The sequence below is a fragment of the Mesoplodon mirus genome, assembly GCF_964341445.2.
Source record: "Mesoplodon mirus genome assembly, chromosome: 5".
NCBI lineage: Eukaryota > Metazoa > Chordata > Mammalia > Artiodactyla > Ziphiidae > Mesoplodon > Mesoplodon mirus.
In genome coordinates, this window is record NC_138980.1 from 121,905,122 (window position 1) to 121,921,984 (window position 16,863).

General features: G+C 48.5%; 1 protein-coding gene across 2 annotated transcripts in view; it reads left to right on the forward strand.

Annotated features, from left to right (window-relative positions):
* Positions 1-716: 716 nt before the first annotated feature.
* LHFPL2 (LHFPL tetraspan subfamily member 2) overlaps positions 717-16,863 on the forward strand; it is a 174,174-nt gene continuing 158,027 nt past the window's right edge. Inside the window, exons 1-2 of one of the 2 annotated variants that reach the window (XM_082620319.1) lie at positions 717-759; positions 12,710-12,788. The gene's annotated coding sequence lies outside the window, so the exon portion shown is untranslated. The other variant, XM_082620320.1, reaches the window with a different exon arrangement.

The window sequence follows — 16,863 nt, forward strand, 5'->3', positions numbered from 1 at the left end:
CTCCGACTTCGCCGTTCCCCGCCTCCCCGGCCGGGCGGTGCGCGCTCTCCGGGCTACGAAGACGATTTCCCGGAACTGTGCTCGGAGGTTCCCCGGCGCGGCTCGGGGGACTCTGGCGGAACTCCGGGAGACGCTGCCGCCGCCCGGCGGGCGCAAGGACCGGCTCCCAGGCCCACGGGCCTCCGCCCCTCCTCTCGGGGATCCCCTTTCGCCCACACCGTCCCGGGCCCCGCAGGACACTCCCCCCGGAGGCCGGGCCTCATCCGCCCGCCCCCGCCGCGTCCCCGGCCGCCCGCCCCGCCCCGCGCGCCGCGCCGGGAGAGCCCCGGGCCCCGACCCCTCCTCCCGACGCCGCCCGAGAGCGGGACGCGGCGGCGATGGTGACTGGGCAGCGGCTCGGGGCCGGGTCCTGGGCAGGGAGGCTCGGCGGCCTCTTTCTTTCTCTGCCCCCGCCCCTCTTTCCCCTTCCTGAGTGCTAGCCCCGGCAGCGGCCGAGGTCGGCGCTCTCTCCTCGCCTCCTCTTCTTCCTCCTCCTCCTCCTCCTCCCCTGCCCGGGGACCCTCTCCCCTCCCTCAATCGCCCCCTCCTCTCGCCGCCTCCTCTCCTCTCCCCTCCCCTCCCTCCTCCTCCTTCCCCGAGTGGCCGGCCGGGCCAGAGAAAGAGAGACCGAGAGAGAGAGAGAGAGAGAGAGAGAGAGAGAGACAGAGACAGAGACAGAGACAGAGAGAGAGACAGAGGTGGCTGCGAGGAGGCGTAACGGTAAGCCCCGGCTTGGGAAAGCCTGCGGGCTCGGAGCCGGGATCACAGAGCCGGGACCGGCTGAGTTGAGGTCGCCGGGCCCGCGCGCTCTGCGGAGGGAAAGCCCGCAGCCTCCGCTAGGTAGGGCACCCGGCGCGGGGCTCGCGGAGCCGTCGGCGACCAGCCGAGTCCGGGTTGCGTGCGCGGCGGCCGGCGCGGGAACTTCTTCCCGGCGCCCGAGGAGCCCGAGGGGAGGGAGGACCGGGCCGGGGAGGTGCTGGAGGGACGGGTGCTGGACGCTGGGAACGGGAGGGAGCGCCGCTTCGGCTCTGGTCGCCGTGGTCGCCGTCAGCAGAAGTGGAAAAAAGTTGTGCCTGGAAAGACGATTTGCCGGGAAGCCGGCAGGAGCCCAGCTCTCTCGCCGCCGCCGGCGGACTGCGACCGGCGCTCGGGTTCTGGGCGCAGCTTGGCACGGGGCTCAGCGCGCCTGGTACCGCGCCCGGGGGCCGCCCCGCGGTCGCCCCCGCGGGGCCTGGTCTGTGGCGTGTGGGTCACGCCGGCCACAGACGTCAGCGGCTTCTCAGATCTGCGCTGCATTTTTGTGGGCAGCGCAGGGATTGGGGGTGCGGGCTGGAGGAGGAGGAGGTGGGCGTGGAGTGGGGAAGACCACATCTGGCCTGAGTGGGTTGAACCCAAGGGATGGGGTGAAGGACGGGGGGGGACTCTGTGTTTCCGGACGTTTTTTAGGCACAGAGTTGTGTGTGTGTCCTTTTCCCCCTTTCATTCAGCGGTCTGGTGTCCTTTGAACTCAGAAGGGCGAAAGCATTTTCTTCAATCCTGTTCACCTTTTCTCCCGTTTCAGGAGGGTCGTGAGTTTTATGAGAATCCTTGAGCTGTTTCTTCAATGGGAGTAAAGACTCACCCCCCCATCCCACCCCCACCCTCACTGCCACCTGGGCCATTTCCTGTATTTAGCGCGTTTTCTACTGTGATTGTGTGCGTTCCTGTAGGTTGCCATCAGCGACCCACAAGTAAAAGGAGAGCTTCTGTCTGAAATCGCAAAGCGGCCTCTGTAGACAAGTGTGTGCTGGAGCCCGAGCGGGGAGAGGTGTGGGCGGGAGGGAGAGGGGGAGCTGTTAGAGCCTGGTGCGGATAGTTAAACCTGAGTAACCGAGTTCCGAGGGACGTTTCTCCTCCGCACGTTGCTTTTGCTTCGCCCATTCGCCTGAGAGAGCTCCACCCGCGCCAGGTTTAAGCGATGGTGGATGCGAATTTCTTTGGCGTTGCTCTTTCCCGGATATTCCTCTTTTCTACTGGTCCTCTTTAAAAAACGACTTCTCCTTTTCAAATGTAAGAGATAGGGAACACATGCTGGTGGGGAGATTAAATGTTTTTACAGATAGGGAAAAGAAAACCCAAGATTCTCATTTCTTTTTGCTGTCATACTGTGATAGACTTGTTATTAATCTTTGTCAGAGATCTGATTCTGATGAAATAATATTGGAGGAGTTTGAGGTAATACCAGATAAAACCCAACGTCATGATAATATTTTTCCTAACTGGTCACACAGGGAGCAGATAGTGTGGATTGTTGTGGTGTGTTTGCAAAGGGTGCAGCAAACATTTTATGCCAGGAAAGAAGACATTGTGTGGTGCAGGAGTTGATGGGGTTAGGGAGGGGAAATCATTTGTCTTCAGAGCAGTCCAATTAAGAAGAATAATTACACTGCAAATGAACATTCTTGAATATAATATAATTTGAGTCGCGAGACATGAACCAGTAATTTGTCTATAGGAAGGAAAATGAATCTTTGTGGATTAGAGCAAAACGGTGCCTTCTGGAAAAAATAATATATGCTGTTTATGCATGTAGATGGGCTCAGATGTGTGGACTGACGAATTATAGAGATTTTACTGCATGTAGTGTTTGGGCAGGGCAGGGAGGAAAAGTCCATAGTAGGAGAAGATAGAAAACATATAGAAAAGTATCCATTTTTAATGGACAACATATACAACTTCTCAACTTCTTTATTGCAAAGAATTGACAAAATAGGAGACCAAAATGTAGGAGACTGTTGAGTTTCCAGAGGTGTCACTTATTACCTGAACCTGGGACAAGTTACTTAATTTCTCTCAGCTTTGGTTTCTGTGTCTGTAAAATGATGGTAATAAAGTTCAAGTCAGAGAATCACCTGGAAGTTTAACTATGATTATGTACTTTTGTATAGAACTTAGGGTGGTCCCTCACGCTGGGTAAGTGCTCAGAAAATGTTGATGATGGTTGTCAAGTATTTCAAATGCCCGGGAGAAAGCAGTGCCATTCAGAGAACCGGGCTGCAAGGGGAGCTGACTTTGAGCGACTGCTGATTTTAGGTTGGCCGATGGTCGACCCTTAGTTGAGGCTGTCCCTGTGCCCCCAGCAGCCGACACTCAGAAATATTTGATCTTTCTAGAGCTTGTAGGCTGCATCTTTTTGGCCCCTCTAGTCAGCCTTTTCTGGGACTCCAGCTGTGGGGAATGTGTAGTGCAGGCTCTGTGTGGGTCTGAGGACCTGAGCACAGGTGTGGCCTGTAATTCCAAGCCTCACTGCCCCCTTGCAAAGGCACCTTCTCAGGTTCCAGGTCTCACCAAAGTCAATATCGACATTTTATTTAAGAAAAAAAAGGAAACTTGAGTGGTGGACATGGTGTCTCTCTTGGGAAGTCTAAAGCAGTGTTTTCTCAGTGTTTACTGCCCTTAGAAAAATACAAATAGTAAGCAAATACCTGATCTGTAGAATTTATTCCAAAAAGCACCTTTAAAGTATGTCTTGGGGTTAATGGGACATTGCCCAGTTTTTCCTAAGGTTGTACCTAGTTGCAGAATGAACAGAAGGCATTCTTAGCAAAACAGTAGTTTATGGAGCTGGGGAACTATGCTGTATATTTCTTTTCTAATCTGGGAGGAATGCCTGTTTGCTCATTCATCCATTCTTTTATCCAGTCGTTCAGCAAATACCCATGGAGCCTCTTCCATGGGCCAGGAGGCTCTGTTCTGGCCTCTGGGAGCATAGGAAGAACCAAGAGCAGGCCTCTCCACTCACAGAGCCCTCATTCTAGTTGGGGAAGCAAACTCTGTGTGCGAAGGAGCTCCATAAACCCAAGAAGTTCTCTTTTTTGTTTAGAAGTGCCTGCGCTGGGAAAGCAGCGTGCTGGGCGTGCTTCTCTTCCACAAGCCAGCCATCTTGGAGGGAAGTGATCTGGCTGGGGGGTGGTGGCTGGGGCCAGCTGGTCCTATGGGTCCTCCACAGGGAGAAGGAAGAAGGGGGAGCCTGTTTCTTTCTGTGCTTTATAATAAAGCATGTGTCCTGTTTGAGTACAATCACCAGCCAAAGTGCCATGAGAACAAACAGGTTTTTCTCCGAAGTGAGACTTCACAGCCTTAGAAAGGCAAAGAAGGAATCAAAGGTCAGATCTGATCATCAGCTTATAAAACCCAGATTGTGTCCAGGGAAGAGTCTGGTCTGGTACTTAAAATACTGGACCCTTCGCTGTAGGAGGCAGGCCCGTGAGTAAAGGGAAGAGTGGAGACTTAGTCCCTCATGTACCTTCAAGGTTTTTTTTTCCCCCATTACTTTTAAGATTACAGTAATACCTGGTACAGTAAGGATGCATTATGTTTGGAGTCTAGAAGGCTCGAAATGGTATAAGGTCAACAGGGCACTGAGAGTAGCTGTTTGGACTAGAGGCAGAGTGGTGTAGGGAAGTCCCTGAGGGTGCTGGATCTTGGGTGCTGAGCTGGGGAGTCTGAACTTCATCTCGAAACCTGTGTGGAAGATGGGAAACTTGCAGCAGGTGATTGACCTGATCATATTGTGCTTTAGAAGGAACTCTAGGTGGGCTCGGTGACAAGGAGGCCAGGGCCGGGGATAGCAGGTGAGCCGGGAGGTTAGTACAGGAATCCCGGTGGGACTTGGTGAGGGAGAGCGGGAGAGACCCGGAGAGGCTGACCGCACTTCCTCGGTCTTGTCCCATGGGTGAGAGTCCAGGGTGACTGGAGTGGGTCATGGCGCCTTTCACTGAGTTAAGCAGCTATGGGAACCTCAGTTTGGGGAGATGGCGAGGAGTAACGAGTTCAGTTGAATCCACAGCTGAGTTGTGAGGCGCCCAGGGAGAGATGCCCAGCAGAGCATTGGATCCACAGGCAGGAAGAGAGGTCTGGAGCTGGAGGTGAAAGATGGAGTTATTTTTACAGTAGCAGCAAGTGGTTGGCTGGTCTCTTGAGGTTTACTGAATAGTGCTCAGGGTGAGAGTAATCTGTGTCCTTGTAACTGAATTTTTCTCTTTCATCCTTTCAATGGGACTAATGGGGTAATCAAGCCCCTGACCTTGGCCTTCAATGATCAGACTCTTACTGGTGTTATTTTGCCGACTTGTGAGACCTGTTTATTGTTTTGAACTGAGATAATTTAGAGGAATGTACGTAGAATGGCTCTGAACATTTTTAATAGCTAGGATGTACAACTGCTAAAATTGATCCTCCTCCACCCCCGACACATCTACATATTCTGGACAGACTGTGTTCTTCCCCGAATTCCTAAATAGAAACCCTAATCCCCATTGTGATGGTATATGGAGGGGGCACCTTTGGGAGGTAATTAGGTTTAGATGAGGTCATGAGGGTGGAGCCCCCATGATGGGATTAGTGTCCTTCTAAGAAGAGGGAGAGAGTCTGGAGCATGCTCTCTCCACCATGGTGAGACTGTGGCCATCTGCAAGCCAGGAGGAGGGCTTTTCCTGGGAACCCAGTCTGTAGGCACCTTGAGAACTTGTACTTGGAGAACTAGTGTTTTCATTTCCACCAGGGACAAGGCTTGTCTGCCTTCTTTTTTGAAGTTACCATATGGCCCTCAAGGGGCTGTTAATTTGAATTTCATTCATTTGTGGAATAAAAAAACGTGTGCAAAGTAGGCCCCAGTGAATGCCTGTTAAAGGGCAGGCATGCAATTTGATTTGTGTACAGCCTTACTCCTCTTACTGTTGTGGATTTAGGGTACGGCCAGTGGGAATTATTAATCATCGTTAGTCTGTGTAACCAGCAATAATGCCTCACCTTGCTCTTGCCTGCCTAACTGATCTGCCATTGAAAGGAAAACTGGTAGCCTAGACAGACTGCAAGGATGTAGACTAAAATTCTGACTGGTTATTTTGGACTCGTGGGGTTACAGGTGACTATTTTCTTTACTTTTCTGCTTTTCAGATTTTTAAAAAGTAGATGTTACTTAAAAAACCAGAACAAAACAGTTGTTGGTGTTTTCTTCCATTCTTTTTTTGTGCAAAACTGTATCAGCAGTTTTGGCCACAGCACCATACACCTCCTTACATCTGTGCTACATCCATGGTAAAGCAGGTCTCTGTCTTTAAAAAGACTTGAAGTTCCTATTTGTTGTAAATGTAGTTGTGGAGGAATGTAACCAGGCCTGGGTCCTGTGACCCAGAGCCAGAATGGGGCAGCTTCCTCCCAACAATAGGGAAGGACCCACTCCTTCCTGTCGGTGCACTTTGTATGTTTTCATAAACACTGTTAAGTGTGATCTGAGAGGTGTTTCACTTCTATATCTAAATGTGTAAACTTCTGTCAGATTGATATGTACCTAATTAAATATCTATAAATATCTATCTATCTATCTATCTATATATATACTATACTCACATGTAAGTTTTTTTTTTTTCTTGTTTTCAGTTGTTTCAGTGTTCAGTAGAACTCAAACCAGCAGTGAGATCTTAAATATCCCTTTAGCATCAACCTCCCCACATTCCCGGAAAATTAGAGGGACTCTCTTTCCTCTACTGATTCTATTGTTCAGCAGTTTCTCTCTTTCCACACTGAGCTGTGTTGTCAAGGGCACCTGGAGTTCAAGCTTCCTTTCTCCTGGAGCAGGCTGCAGTTGGGCTGAATTTCACATGTTGTTTTCCAGTTTTGAGGCAGATAGCCAGTTGTTTAAAGATGCCTGTAACTGCATAGACAGTAGCCACATTTAATCTTCAGATAAGTGGTGCATGACACACTTATTACTCAGGACAAATTAACCTCTTAAAAATTTATAACTTTTCTCTCACCCATAGGGATCAAATTTTCTGAAATTAAAAATAATAGACTGGCCAGTCTCGCAGCTACAGACTTCACCAGTAATTGGTGTTTTTGTGTTTATAAATGGCTACCCTTTGTATATGAAATATACACGTAAGGAAAACACGGCTCACAACTTGAAAAACAATCTAAAAATCACTTTTTTTTTTTTTTTTTTAATGGCTAACTGTCCATTCCTAGAAGATGATTCTGCACAGGGAAGTATGTTTAAACAGATATTTACTCTGTCATTTGCTCATTCTTATTATAGCCATTTCAGGGCTTTTCTCTGCTGGAAGCTCATAATTTACCAACCTGATTACGATTCTGCACAGATCCATGCTGTAATATGTAGCCTAGGGTGCCAGCTTACACAGGTGACTATAGGTCTTTTGGGTTTGAATCCTTTTGGTAAATGGGTTGCTTAGGTTGTCTTGTCTTTTTTTTTTTTTTTTTTTTAATGTGTTTTTTCCAATTTGTGCTCGGGTCTGTTGTTCTTTTCTTGATTAGTAAAGAAAAGGCAGCATGAAAGGGAGCTAAGCTGATGTGGGGAATGTTTAAACTATAATCCAAAGCCAAAAAGAACGGTAGCCAGGTGCAGAGGCCATACTGAATAATAAGAACACAAGTGGTGGTAGCGATGAAGAGATGGGACAGGTTGTGTATACACCTGTGTGGACAGGTGGCCGGGGGACTGTTGAGGATAGTCTGGTCAGCTGTGCTACACAGGGACCACTGTTCCCCTTGGTCTGGAAACTAGACTCATGGACCCTAAGTATGTTAGCTTTCTTAGCAACTACATTAGTCAACAAAACTTACATGTTTAAAAAAAATTTAAACATTTTAAAACATTAAAACATTTTAGAACTGTCGTCAGGTTAGATTTCCTCTAGCTTACATATGTGTATTTGATTTTTAAAATCTTGGCTGTAGGACTTCCCACTTCTTGTCAAATTTCAGCTTTCTCATCCTGGTGTGTGTTGTTCAGCCCATTGGGATGATTTTGAATTCTCACGGGTCATCTGTCATGTCAGCCACCCCTCTGGGCTGAGTGCTGTTCTTCAATCCATTCTGCTCACCAGTCATCCAAGCTCTTTGAGTCCTTTTCTGCCGCTGCTCTGTTCAGCCTCCCCAGTCATTCTCTTCTTAGTAACCAGGGGTGTGTCAGCCTTTGCAGGCAGCTAGAGGGCAGAGGGTTGGAGTCTGTGCCACGATACCCGAGGAAGCTAATCATACTCGTGACCTCGACCTCATTAACATTGTGCTGGCAGAGAGCGAGCCAGCATTCCGTAGTATTGTTTGACTTTGGGTCGTCTCTACTGATTTGTGGTCGTGGGGTCCATATTCCTGCCCCCTCAGGGAGCCTGATAGGTAGAGGAGCCGGAGGAGAATGTGAGAGACGGTCAGTACTTACCGCCTCCTTTTAACTCCCTAAGGTGGTGGGGCTTTGGATTGTCAGCTGTCACTGGGCCCTGCTGATGGTGATTTGGCTCCAAGACAAAGCAAGTCTGAGAAGATTTGTGTAAGGATTGTGAGGGAAGAAGGCCTCTTAGAGTGTGGGGTCGCAGTGGGTGCGCTGGTGAGCTGGTGGCTGTACAGGTGGGGTGAGAGTCTCCCCGTGGTGGCGCTCTCCGTGCCTTAAAGCAGGGCTTCTCACGCTGGAAGGTGCACAAGAATGATCTGGAATCTTGTGAAATGGCAGATTCTGATGAAGCAGGCCTGGGCTTCTGCATCGCTGATAGGCTCCCTGTGAGGCTGGTGCCGCTGGTCCTGTGGAGCAAGGCCTCACATAGACTGGGACACAACTGAGGCTACGGATCAGTCAGCCGGAGACTCAGACCTGTAAAGGCTGACACCAGGAGGGCACCAGCAGGGTCTGGTTTAGAGATTGCTGCCTGCTCCTTGGGGCTGTCTTTATTGGGATAACCCTGAGGGCTCTCAACCCTGTCACTGCCATTCGGGCCAGCTGCTCGGGGATTCCCTTCCATCCTTAGGGCAGGGAGGGAGGTCATGGGAGGTCTTCCAGGTGGAATATGGTTAAGCTAAAGGGAGAGGTTTTGTTTTTGCTACATTTTAATCAAATTGACTTCCTCATTACCTGATGATTATATTCCATAATTTTAACTACTTAAAGAAGGCTCTGACTTCCTCCAGTTAAGCCTACCTTTTCACACATACCCTATCACTTTGAAGTTATGTGACTACAACGTTTTAAAAAGTTACATATTGTTCCCTTTGGAATTGTTTCTGAAACTTGCCTGACCCTCTGCTGGGTGCTGGTTAGACCTATGTGTTCTCAGACCCTGCCCTGGAGTTTTGACTTCATAGGTTTGGTGTGGGTCCTGGGAATCTGAATTTTTTAAACAAAGTGTCTGGATGGTTTTTATAATTGGGCACGTTCTAGAAACACCATTTTCGAGAAACATCAGTTTAGAACCCTGTCCATCTGAGCCTGTGTTATCAGCCATGTCTGAGGGGCACCCTTACCTGTTCTTTTCTTGGCCTCTTAGATACTTGGTTGTGAAGGGCTGGCTTTTGTCCCATTGGACCCACTTCAATTTTTATCTTGACTCATGTTTTCATTCTTACAATAAGGCTCTTTTTTATCTTGGATGGGACCAAATCAGAGTCCCTTGTCAACAGTGTAAGAGTCAGTTCTGAAGCCGTTATTTTTAGGAAGGTTTTACAGACACTGATTATTAAGTGCTTTGGGGCATTCTTGGAGATACTGGGCTGTATGCTTTGGGCCTCTGCAGAGAAAGGAATGTCTTGAGGCTGACTTCTCCCACTCTCTCCCCTGCTTGGGATCAGCGTGTCCCCTTCCTAAGTAAGCGCTGACCAGAAATGGATGGAGAAGGGATCCTCATCCTCCAGAGACAGTTTGGTTCTGACACAGGTGAATTGACAGATGGAGGAGATGGACTTTGCACGTTATTGTATCAACATTAACCTCCATTTTTACAAATGCAGGATCCATCTCATCTCCATCCTAGGAGGTGGAGGTGTTTTCATAAGCTGACACTTATGAAACAAATGAAGTGGGAAGTGGTCAGTGTGATGGGATTGGAGGAGTATGGAAGGGGCTCTGTAGCGAAAAGCTGGAATTCACTTATTGTTGTGCCTAAAATTTTACCGTTAGAGGAATTTGGGCAAAATGGTTCTCTTTAAACCTCTTATTCAACATGTAAGCATCCATAGAACAGGCACTACATTAGTTACTTAGGACTTAACAGGAAGAATTTCATAAAATGCCAGCAAAGATCAGGGTATGAAGAGAGTGGACTTTGATGGGTGAAGTGTGGGCACTGTGAGGGCAGGGCTGGGGCAGGGCCACCAAGGACAGCTCAGGTGTCCAGAGGAGCCCAGGATACCTGGTGGTGGGGGGCACTAGGCAGAACGAATTCTCATTCACTTAATGTGTGTGTGTGTGTGCGCGTGTGTGTGCACGCTGTGTAATAGGGGCTTTAATATCTCTGATGATGCATCTGGCATACTTCTTTCTATCTAGTGTGGCCATTTCACATATACCTGACCAGTTGTAATGAAAAGCCAGGTGATCTAGATATGAAAGTTAAGATTAAACACCGTACTTGTGCTTGGGATTATGTTGCTCTTTTTTTTTTTTTTTTTTTTTTAGTCTATTTGATTTTGAGAGAGAAGCTCAGGAAATGATCCAGTTTCTGTACATGCTTATCAGGAGAACTTGGCCCGCAGCAGAAACCTTTCCTTCTCCACTAAGGGCCTTTTCCCAGTCAGTTCTGAGGAGGGGCTTGACTCTTCTGAGACCTCATGCCACCTAGAAAGTGCTTTAGGGCATGCTTTCTCTCTCATAACTGAAAAAAATATTTACATTTTAAAGAACTTCTCAGCTCTTAGCTGGCTGAAAGAAACTCTGAACTTGGCCATTCTGGTGCCCAGCTGAAGCTTGTCTGAGTGGCCTAGGGTGTTTTCAGAATAGCGTGGAGATGGTGGGGAGAGTCTTTTTGCTACTGCTTGACCAACAGAGAAGTTACACACAAGTACATCCCAGGGACCAGAACTCTGGGAACTTTTACAAACTGACCAACTCCAGAAAGAAACTTGACCCTTTGATGAAACCACGGGAGCTTTCTGGATGGCTTCATTGTTTCTTTTCTGGAGTGGTCAGGTTCTGTATCTGGGTGGGAGGAGAAACATTGTCCCTGTTCCTGAAGCTGGAGTTTCCTTTGTCTATTCTGAAATAAAGGAGGGCCACAGAAAGGATGGGGCATTTCTTAGGGAAATGAAATTCTCCCGAAGTACTACATCCCCACTCCAGAAGTGGGCCCGTGTACTCTTCCCCATGGTCCACAGGGCTAGCATCATTTCTAAGTATCGATAAAAACAGCATTGTGTGAACTTCCCTGGTGGTCCAGTGGTTAAGACTCCACACTTCCACTGCAGCGGGCATGGGTTCGATCCCTGGCTGGGGAGCTAAGATCCCGCATGCCGCGCGGTGTGGCCAAAAAAACCAACCCCCCCCCCGCCCCCGGCAAAAGCTGTGTATTTCCTTTTAAGCATAAATGGACATCACAGTCCCTGTAGAGTGTGAGGCCTTGAGCACGGAGGTGCTGTTGGGGTATCAGACCGGGCTATCTCTGTACCCTGTACTCTGCTCACCGCCACCCCCGTGCTGGCACTGCCCCCACTTAGTGCTTGCTGCCTTTAGGGAGCATCAGAATCACCTGGAGGCTGGTTAAAACACACACTGGCTGGACCCCACTCCCGGAGATTCCGAGTCACTAGGTCTGGGGTGGGCTGAGAATTTGCATCTCCAACACATTCCCAGGTGATACTGATGCCTCTGGTCTGGGGAGCACAAGTTGAGAAGCACTGTGACACCAGTCACTTCTCCACCTTCTGGAGGGTGTGTTGTCACAGGCAGACTCTGCTCCTGATGGCGTGTCTGCCTGGGTGGAATCACTTAATGTTGGAGGAACCTGTAGTTCAGAAGCTGTGGTTCCCTGGAGGGAGCCCTAGCCCTGTCTCCCTGGGGCCTTCTCTCCTGGTCGTTCCCACAGAAGACCAGGGATGTGGCATTTGGGGTAGCTGAGGGGGGCATTCCTGGCCTCCTTGCAATCCTTTCTCTTTGCTGTTGCAGAAAGCTTTCTGGAGCATGCCACTCTCCTATGGGAGACCCTTCATTGGCTTGCCATTGGCCTTAAGAGAAAGTCCAAGCTCTCCTAAAATGACTGCCAGTCTCCCTCTCGGCCTCTGAAATATTCCTTTTTCTTGTGAACTCACTATGTTCTTCTTGCTTCCTGGGCACCCATTTTGCTGTTTCCTCTGCCTGGTATGCTGGTAATCTGGCCACCTCTTGCTTATCAGACCTCAGCTTAGCCATCACCTGCTCTGGGGAGCTCCCTTTGACCTCTCTGGGGTCAGCTGGTGCCTCTGCAAAGGCTCCACGTCACTTTGTATTTTCCTCAATTCAGCTTCTCTCAGCTGCGTCAAGGTCATGATTACCACCCATTTACTTCTCTGTCTTTGTGGACTGTTGGCTCCCCGAGGGCGGGGAACCCATGACATGGTCATTCGCATGACTCCAGGCTTGGCATGGTGCCCGGCATATTGAAGGCCTTCTTGATCATTCTGTGAGATAGCTATGGCGGGGTGGAAACCAAGACACAGGTAGGTTAAGTGCCTGGCTCACCATTACCCTCCGAGTTAAACACCACGATTCTCACCCACTTCTCTGATCCAGCCCCTTGGCCAAGTGACGCTGGCCAGGTTTTCTGCTTTGAGACCAAGGAGCCTTAGGCAGGGTCTGCAGGTCTCTACTGGGGCTGTTAAAAGACTGGCTATTCCAAATTAACAGAAATGGCCCTCTCCTGTTGTTTTTCAGGTAAACTGGGAAGCAGACTCCTGAGTTCACAGCTGGCCTGTGGTTTTTGCATCTCATCAGGGAGCTCCTCCTCGTACAGGTAAGGGGTTGCTTCCTGGATCTGCTCATGTTCAGGCTGGTTCTGGGAAAACTCCAGCCATGCGATGCACTCTGATAACCACCCCAAGTTCTCGTGCATTAAAAAGACAATCCTTAAATATAGGGTGGCAGCTCCTCTAAGAAAGGTGTAAAGGGACTTCCCTGGTGGTCCAGTGGGTAAGTCTCTGCACTCCCAGTGCAGGGGGCCCGGGTTCGATCCCTGGTCAGGGTAATTAGATCCCACATGCATGCCACAACTAAGAAGTCAGCACGCTGCAGGTAAAGAAGTCCGTATGCTGCAACTAAAAGATCCTGCATGCCGCAACTAAAAAAAAAAAAGATCCCATGTGCCGCAACTAAGACCTGGCACAGCCAAAAAAAAAAAAATTAAAAAAAAGAAAGGTGTAAAGTGGTTACCTGCCCTATTGAGTTATCGGGTGAAGATGTTTATTGACCTGCCTGGCTTTCTCCTGGATGTTGCTGCCCGTCTCAGTGCCCAACGCTCTTTCCTTTTTGCTGGGCACCTTCACCTCTCCATTTGAGTTGGTGCTTTAGAATTCCTTTTCCTCATTTAAGACTCAGCCAACATTTCACTTGTTATTTACAAACTGTCTGAAAGAGAGGGTGTTCGGAGCCTAGCCTTTTCCCAGCTTTCCAGCAGAACGAATCGCTGCCCCTCTGCTGACACAGCACACTGCACGTGCCCGTGGTGAGCTTTACTTACTTGTTTGTACACGTCTTTCCCCCTAGTGTGTGAGTTCTTTTTGCTACCATCTCCAATCTCGCATGGTTTCTGGCGTGGAACAGACTTTCAGTAAATGAGTGAATGTTCATCTGAGGAGGAAAAAAAAAAAAAGCCCTAGTAAACTAAACTGAGGCACAGCTACAAAAAAATGTATTCCTAAGCCAATGAACTGATGTGTAGAGTGCCTTTTTGGATTAATGACATGGCTGTTTGCTCACATTACCACGGGTAATTGAGAATGTGCCATAATATGTTAAGTCGGCAGGAGTTTAGATTCTTACCACTATTGAAAAGGATGAGAAATCAGGAGTTTTTGTGTCATTGTCAGTAAGGTGCTAACTGACAGCCTGGGACCCTGAGCCGCCAGCCCCCTTGGCTGCCCCGGGAGAGACATCTGTCTGCCAGCCCCTGGGAGTCTTGGGCAGCCCCAGGATTGAACGTGTAACCAAATGTATGGCAGTAAGGGAGCAAACAATTGACTTGACCAATTTATAACCCAGAGGAAGTAAAAATATTTCTAAAACACAGTTTAGCTTTAAATAATTTTAATAAAAAGCTTTTAAATCATGCATTTCCATTTCCCCTGTAGTCTTAGTATGCTGGGATCTTTGAGAGACACACTGATTGGCTTGATGCCATTTTGCTTCATCCTGTGGGTTGGGAGTAGCAACCCCCAGGGCAATGGTTCACCTGAATCTGGAGCCAGAATGGAGCCTGGGTCCTTTTAGGAACTGGCAGGTGGCTGGGTTCCCAGAAGCCAGGGTGGAGGTGGGGCGGGAGGGACTTCAATCTGATTAAAGACCACATTCACACAGGAGAATGAGGTCTTGAGTGTTTGTTCCTGCCTTTTTATTTATTTATTTGTTTATTATTTATTTATTTATTTATTTATGGATGGCTGTGTTGGGTCTTCGTTTCGGTGCACAGCCTTCTCACTGCTGTGGCTTCCCTTGTTGCAGAGCATGGGCTCTAGGGCGCAGGCTCAGTAGTTGTGGCACACGAGCTTAGTTGCTCCGCGGCATGTGGGATCTTTCCAGACCAGGGCTCGAACCCGTGTCCCCTGCATTGGCAGGCAGATTCTCAACCACTGTGCCACCAGGGAAGCCCCCGTTCCTGCCTTCTTACCCTGCCTCTACATGAACAATACTCATTGTTCACCCTTTCCATTTGCTTTGTTTGGGTGTGTGCAGCACGAAAGCAAAGAGAAGTTGTTTTCTGCTTTCTGGGTGTGCTTTCCACCACTTAGCAGAAGTACCAGCCACCTAGTCTCACATAAAAAAAGCGGTCACGTCTCCATGGTTTCTTCTGCTTGGTGCTGAGCCCCAGCCAGAGAGCTGCCTGAAGGAGAAGTTAGTGGAAGGCAAAGCAGTAGAGGAAATTGGACTCTCACCTGACCCTGTTCATCTTAAAGTTTCCTAGGGCTTGGGGAGAGGGAGGGTTTCAGCTTTGGCCAGGGATTTCTAGTCTCCATGAACTCCATTTTGTCTATCATACTTGAAAAATAAATGAAGAAAGTTACAGTTTAAAAGCCCAGATGTTAATATATGAGTGAGTTTTAGCTTTTTAGTAGGTTATGGAATTTGAGATATTACCAACTGTTTTCTGTTGTACCAATGCCTGCAGAAGCTGAGTGCAAGGTGGTGAGTATGTCTGGTCTTCCTGCCGCCAAACACATGGGGAGTACTTCCCAACTGATAATAATTGGCCACTCACTGAGCTCCTAAGAGATCTCTGATTCTCTGAGCTTCTAGAAGACCTCTGATTCTCAGAGTGTCTCCTGTTTTATGATAACAATTCTAATCTGGTTAGAAAAAAAAAATGAGGCAGGTTAAGTCATCCAGTTACTGAGCTGGTCCCTCTCCACCCAGGGCGTCTCACACGTGAGTGTGCGTTTGGGCACACTTCACAGAGCTCTCTCGTTGAATCTCGGCAACCCAACGTCATCCTAATTAGAAAGTCCAAGAAGTGATCTAGTTCCTGAATTTCCTTAGAGCTTCTGAACTTTGTTTTGGATTTCTAATGTGGTGTTCTTCTTTCATGCAACTGAATGTTTACTGTTTTCTAAAGAACAGTTTTCCTAAGAAACCGCTAGTGCCCCAGCAGCAGTAAAATTGTGTATCAGGGTGCGCGAGCATGTGTGTGTCTGTGTGTGTGCGTTTGATTTAGCCATTTTGGAGCCTTGGCCTTGATCCAAAGACACTGTCCAGCATGGGCCCCTTGTATCCAGGGCAGACATTTGGGAGCAGTCAGAGCAAAGGCAACTAGCAGACACAGCAACTGGTCTGCTGGTCCCGGACTCCAGTGTTGTTAGCATGCTGGTCTCTGACCAGCCAGTTCCTTTATTGCTGAAATGAGTGGGAAGTCAGATTGCAGCTGCTGACAGATACACACACAAAGTGGCACGTCCCCCCTTAGGTGTATGGTTTTTCTGGGTGAAGCCTTTATCTTCAGCTTCAGGTGGGCCTTTATCTTATCCTTCTCTTAAAGAAGAAGCAAAATCTCCAAAATCGGTTTCCAAGTTTCACTGTAAAGCTGCATCCAGGTATTGACATCTCTGGGGAAGAATTTGGTTTTTTCTGCTTCAGAACACAGTTGACGCATAATTTGGGAACCACTTTCTACTTTGATCACGTCACTTGTCAGCTGTGATTTGATGGCTGGTTTGTCTTATCTACTGTGGGGATTTTGATATTGATGTGAAAGAAAAACTTAGAAGTACTTGTTTCCAGGGAACGTTGGTTTTAAATGGAATATCTTAGGCTTTTGCTTTACAAAAGGACAGTAGGTGTTTTTTTTTTGTTTTTGTTTTTTGTATTTATTTTTGGCTGCGTTGGGTCTTCGTCGCTGTGCATGGGCTTTCTCTAGGTGCGGAGAGTGGGGGCTACTCTTCGTTGCGGTGCGTGGGCGTCTCATTGCGGTGGCTTCTCTTGTTGCAGAGCACGGGCTCTAGGCATGCGAGCTTCAGTAGTTGTGGCACGTGGGCTTCAGTAGTTGTGGCTCGCGGGCTCTAGAGCTCAGGCTCAGTAGTTGTGGCGCACGGGCTTAGTTGCTCCGCAGCATGTGGGATCTTCCCAGACCAGGGCTCGAACCCGTGTCCCCTCCTCCCTTGGCAGGCGGGTTCTTAACCACTGCACCACCAGGGAAGCCCCCTGTAGGTGTTGTTTTGATCACTCTCATGTCCTCTTTCAGTTACGAAGTGACTATTTTCTGTTTCTTAAGAGTCTTTTTACAATTATTATGGATCTGAGTTGGAGGGAGGCCTTCAGATAACTAGGTAATAAAAGTAACTTTTTTTTTTTTTTTTTTTTTTGCGGTATGCGGGCCTCTCACT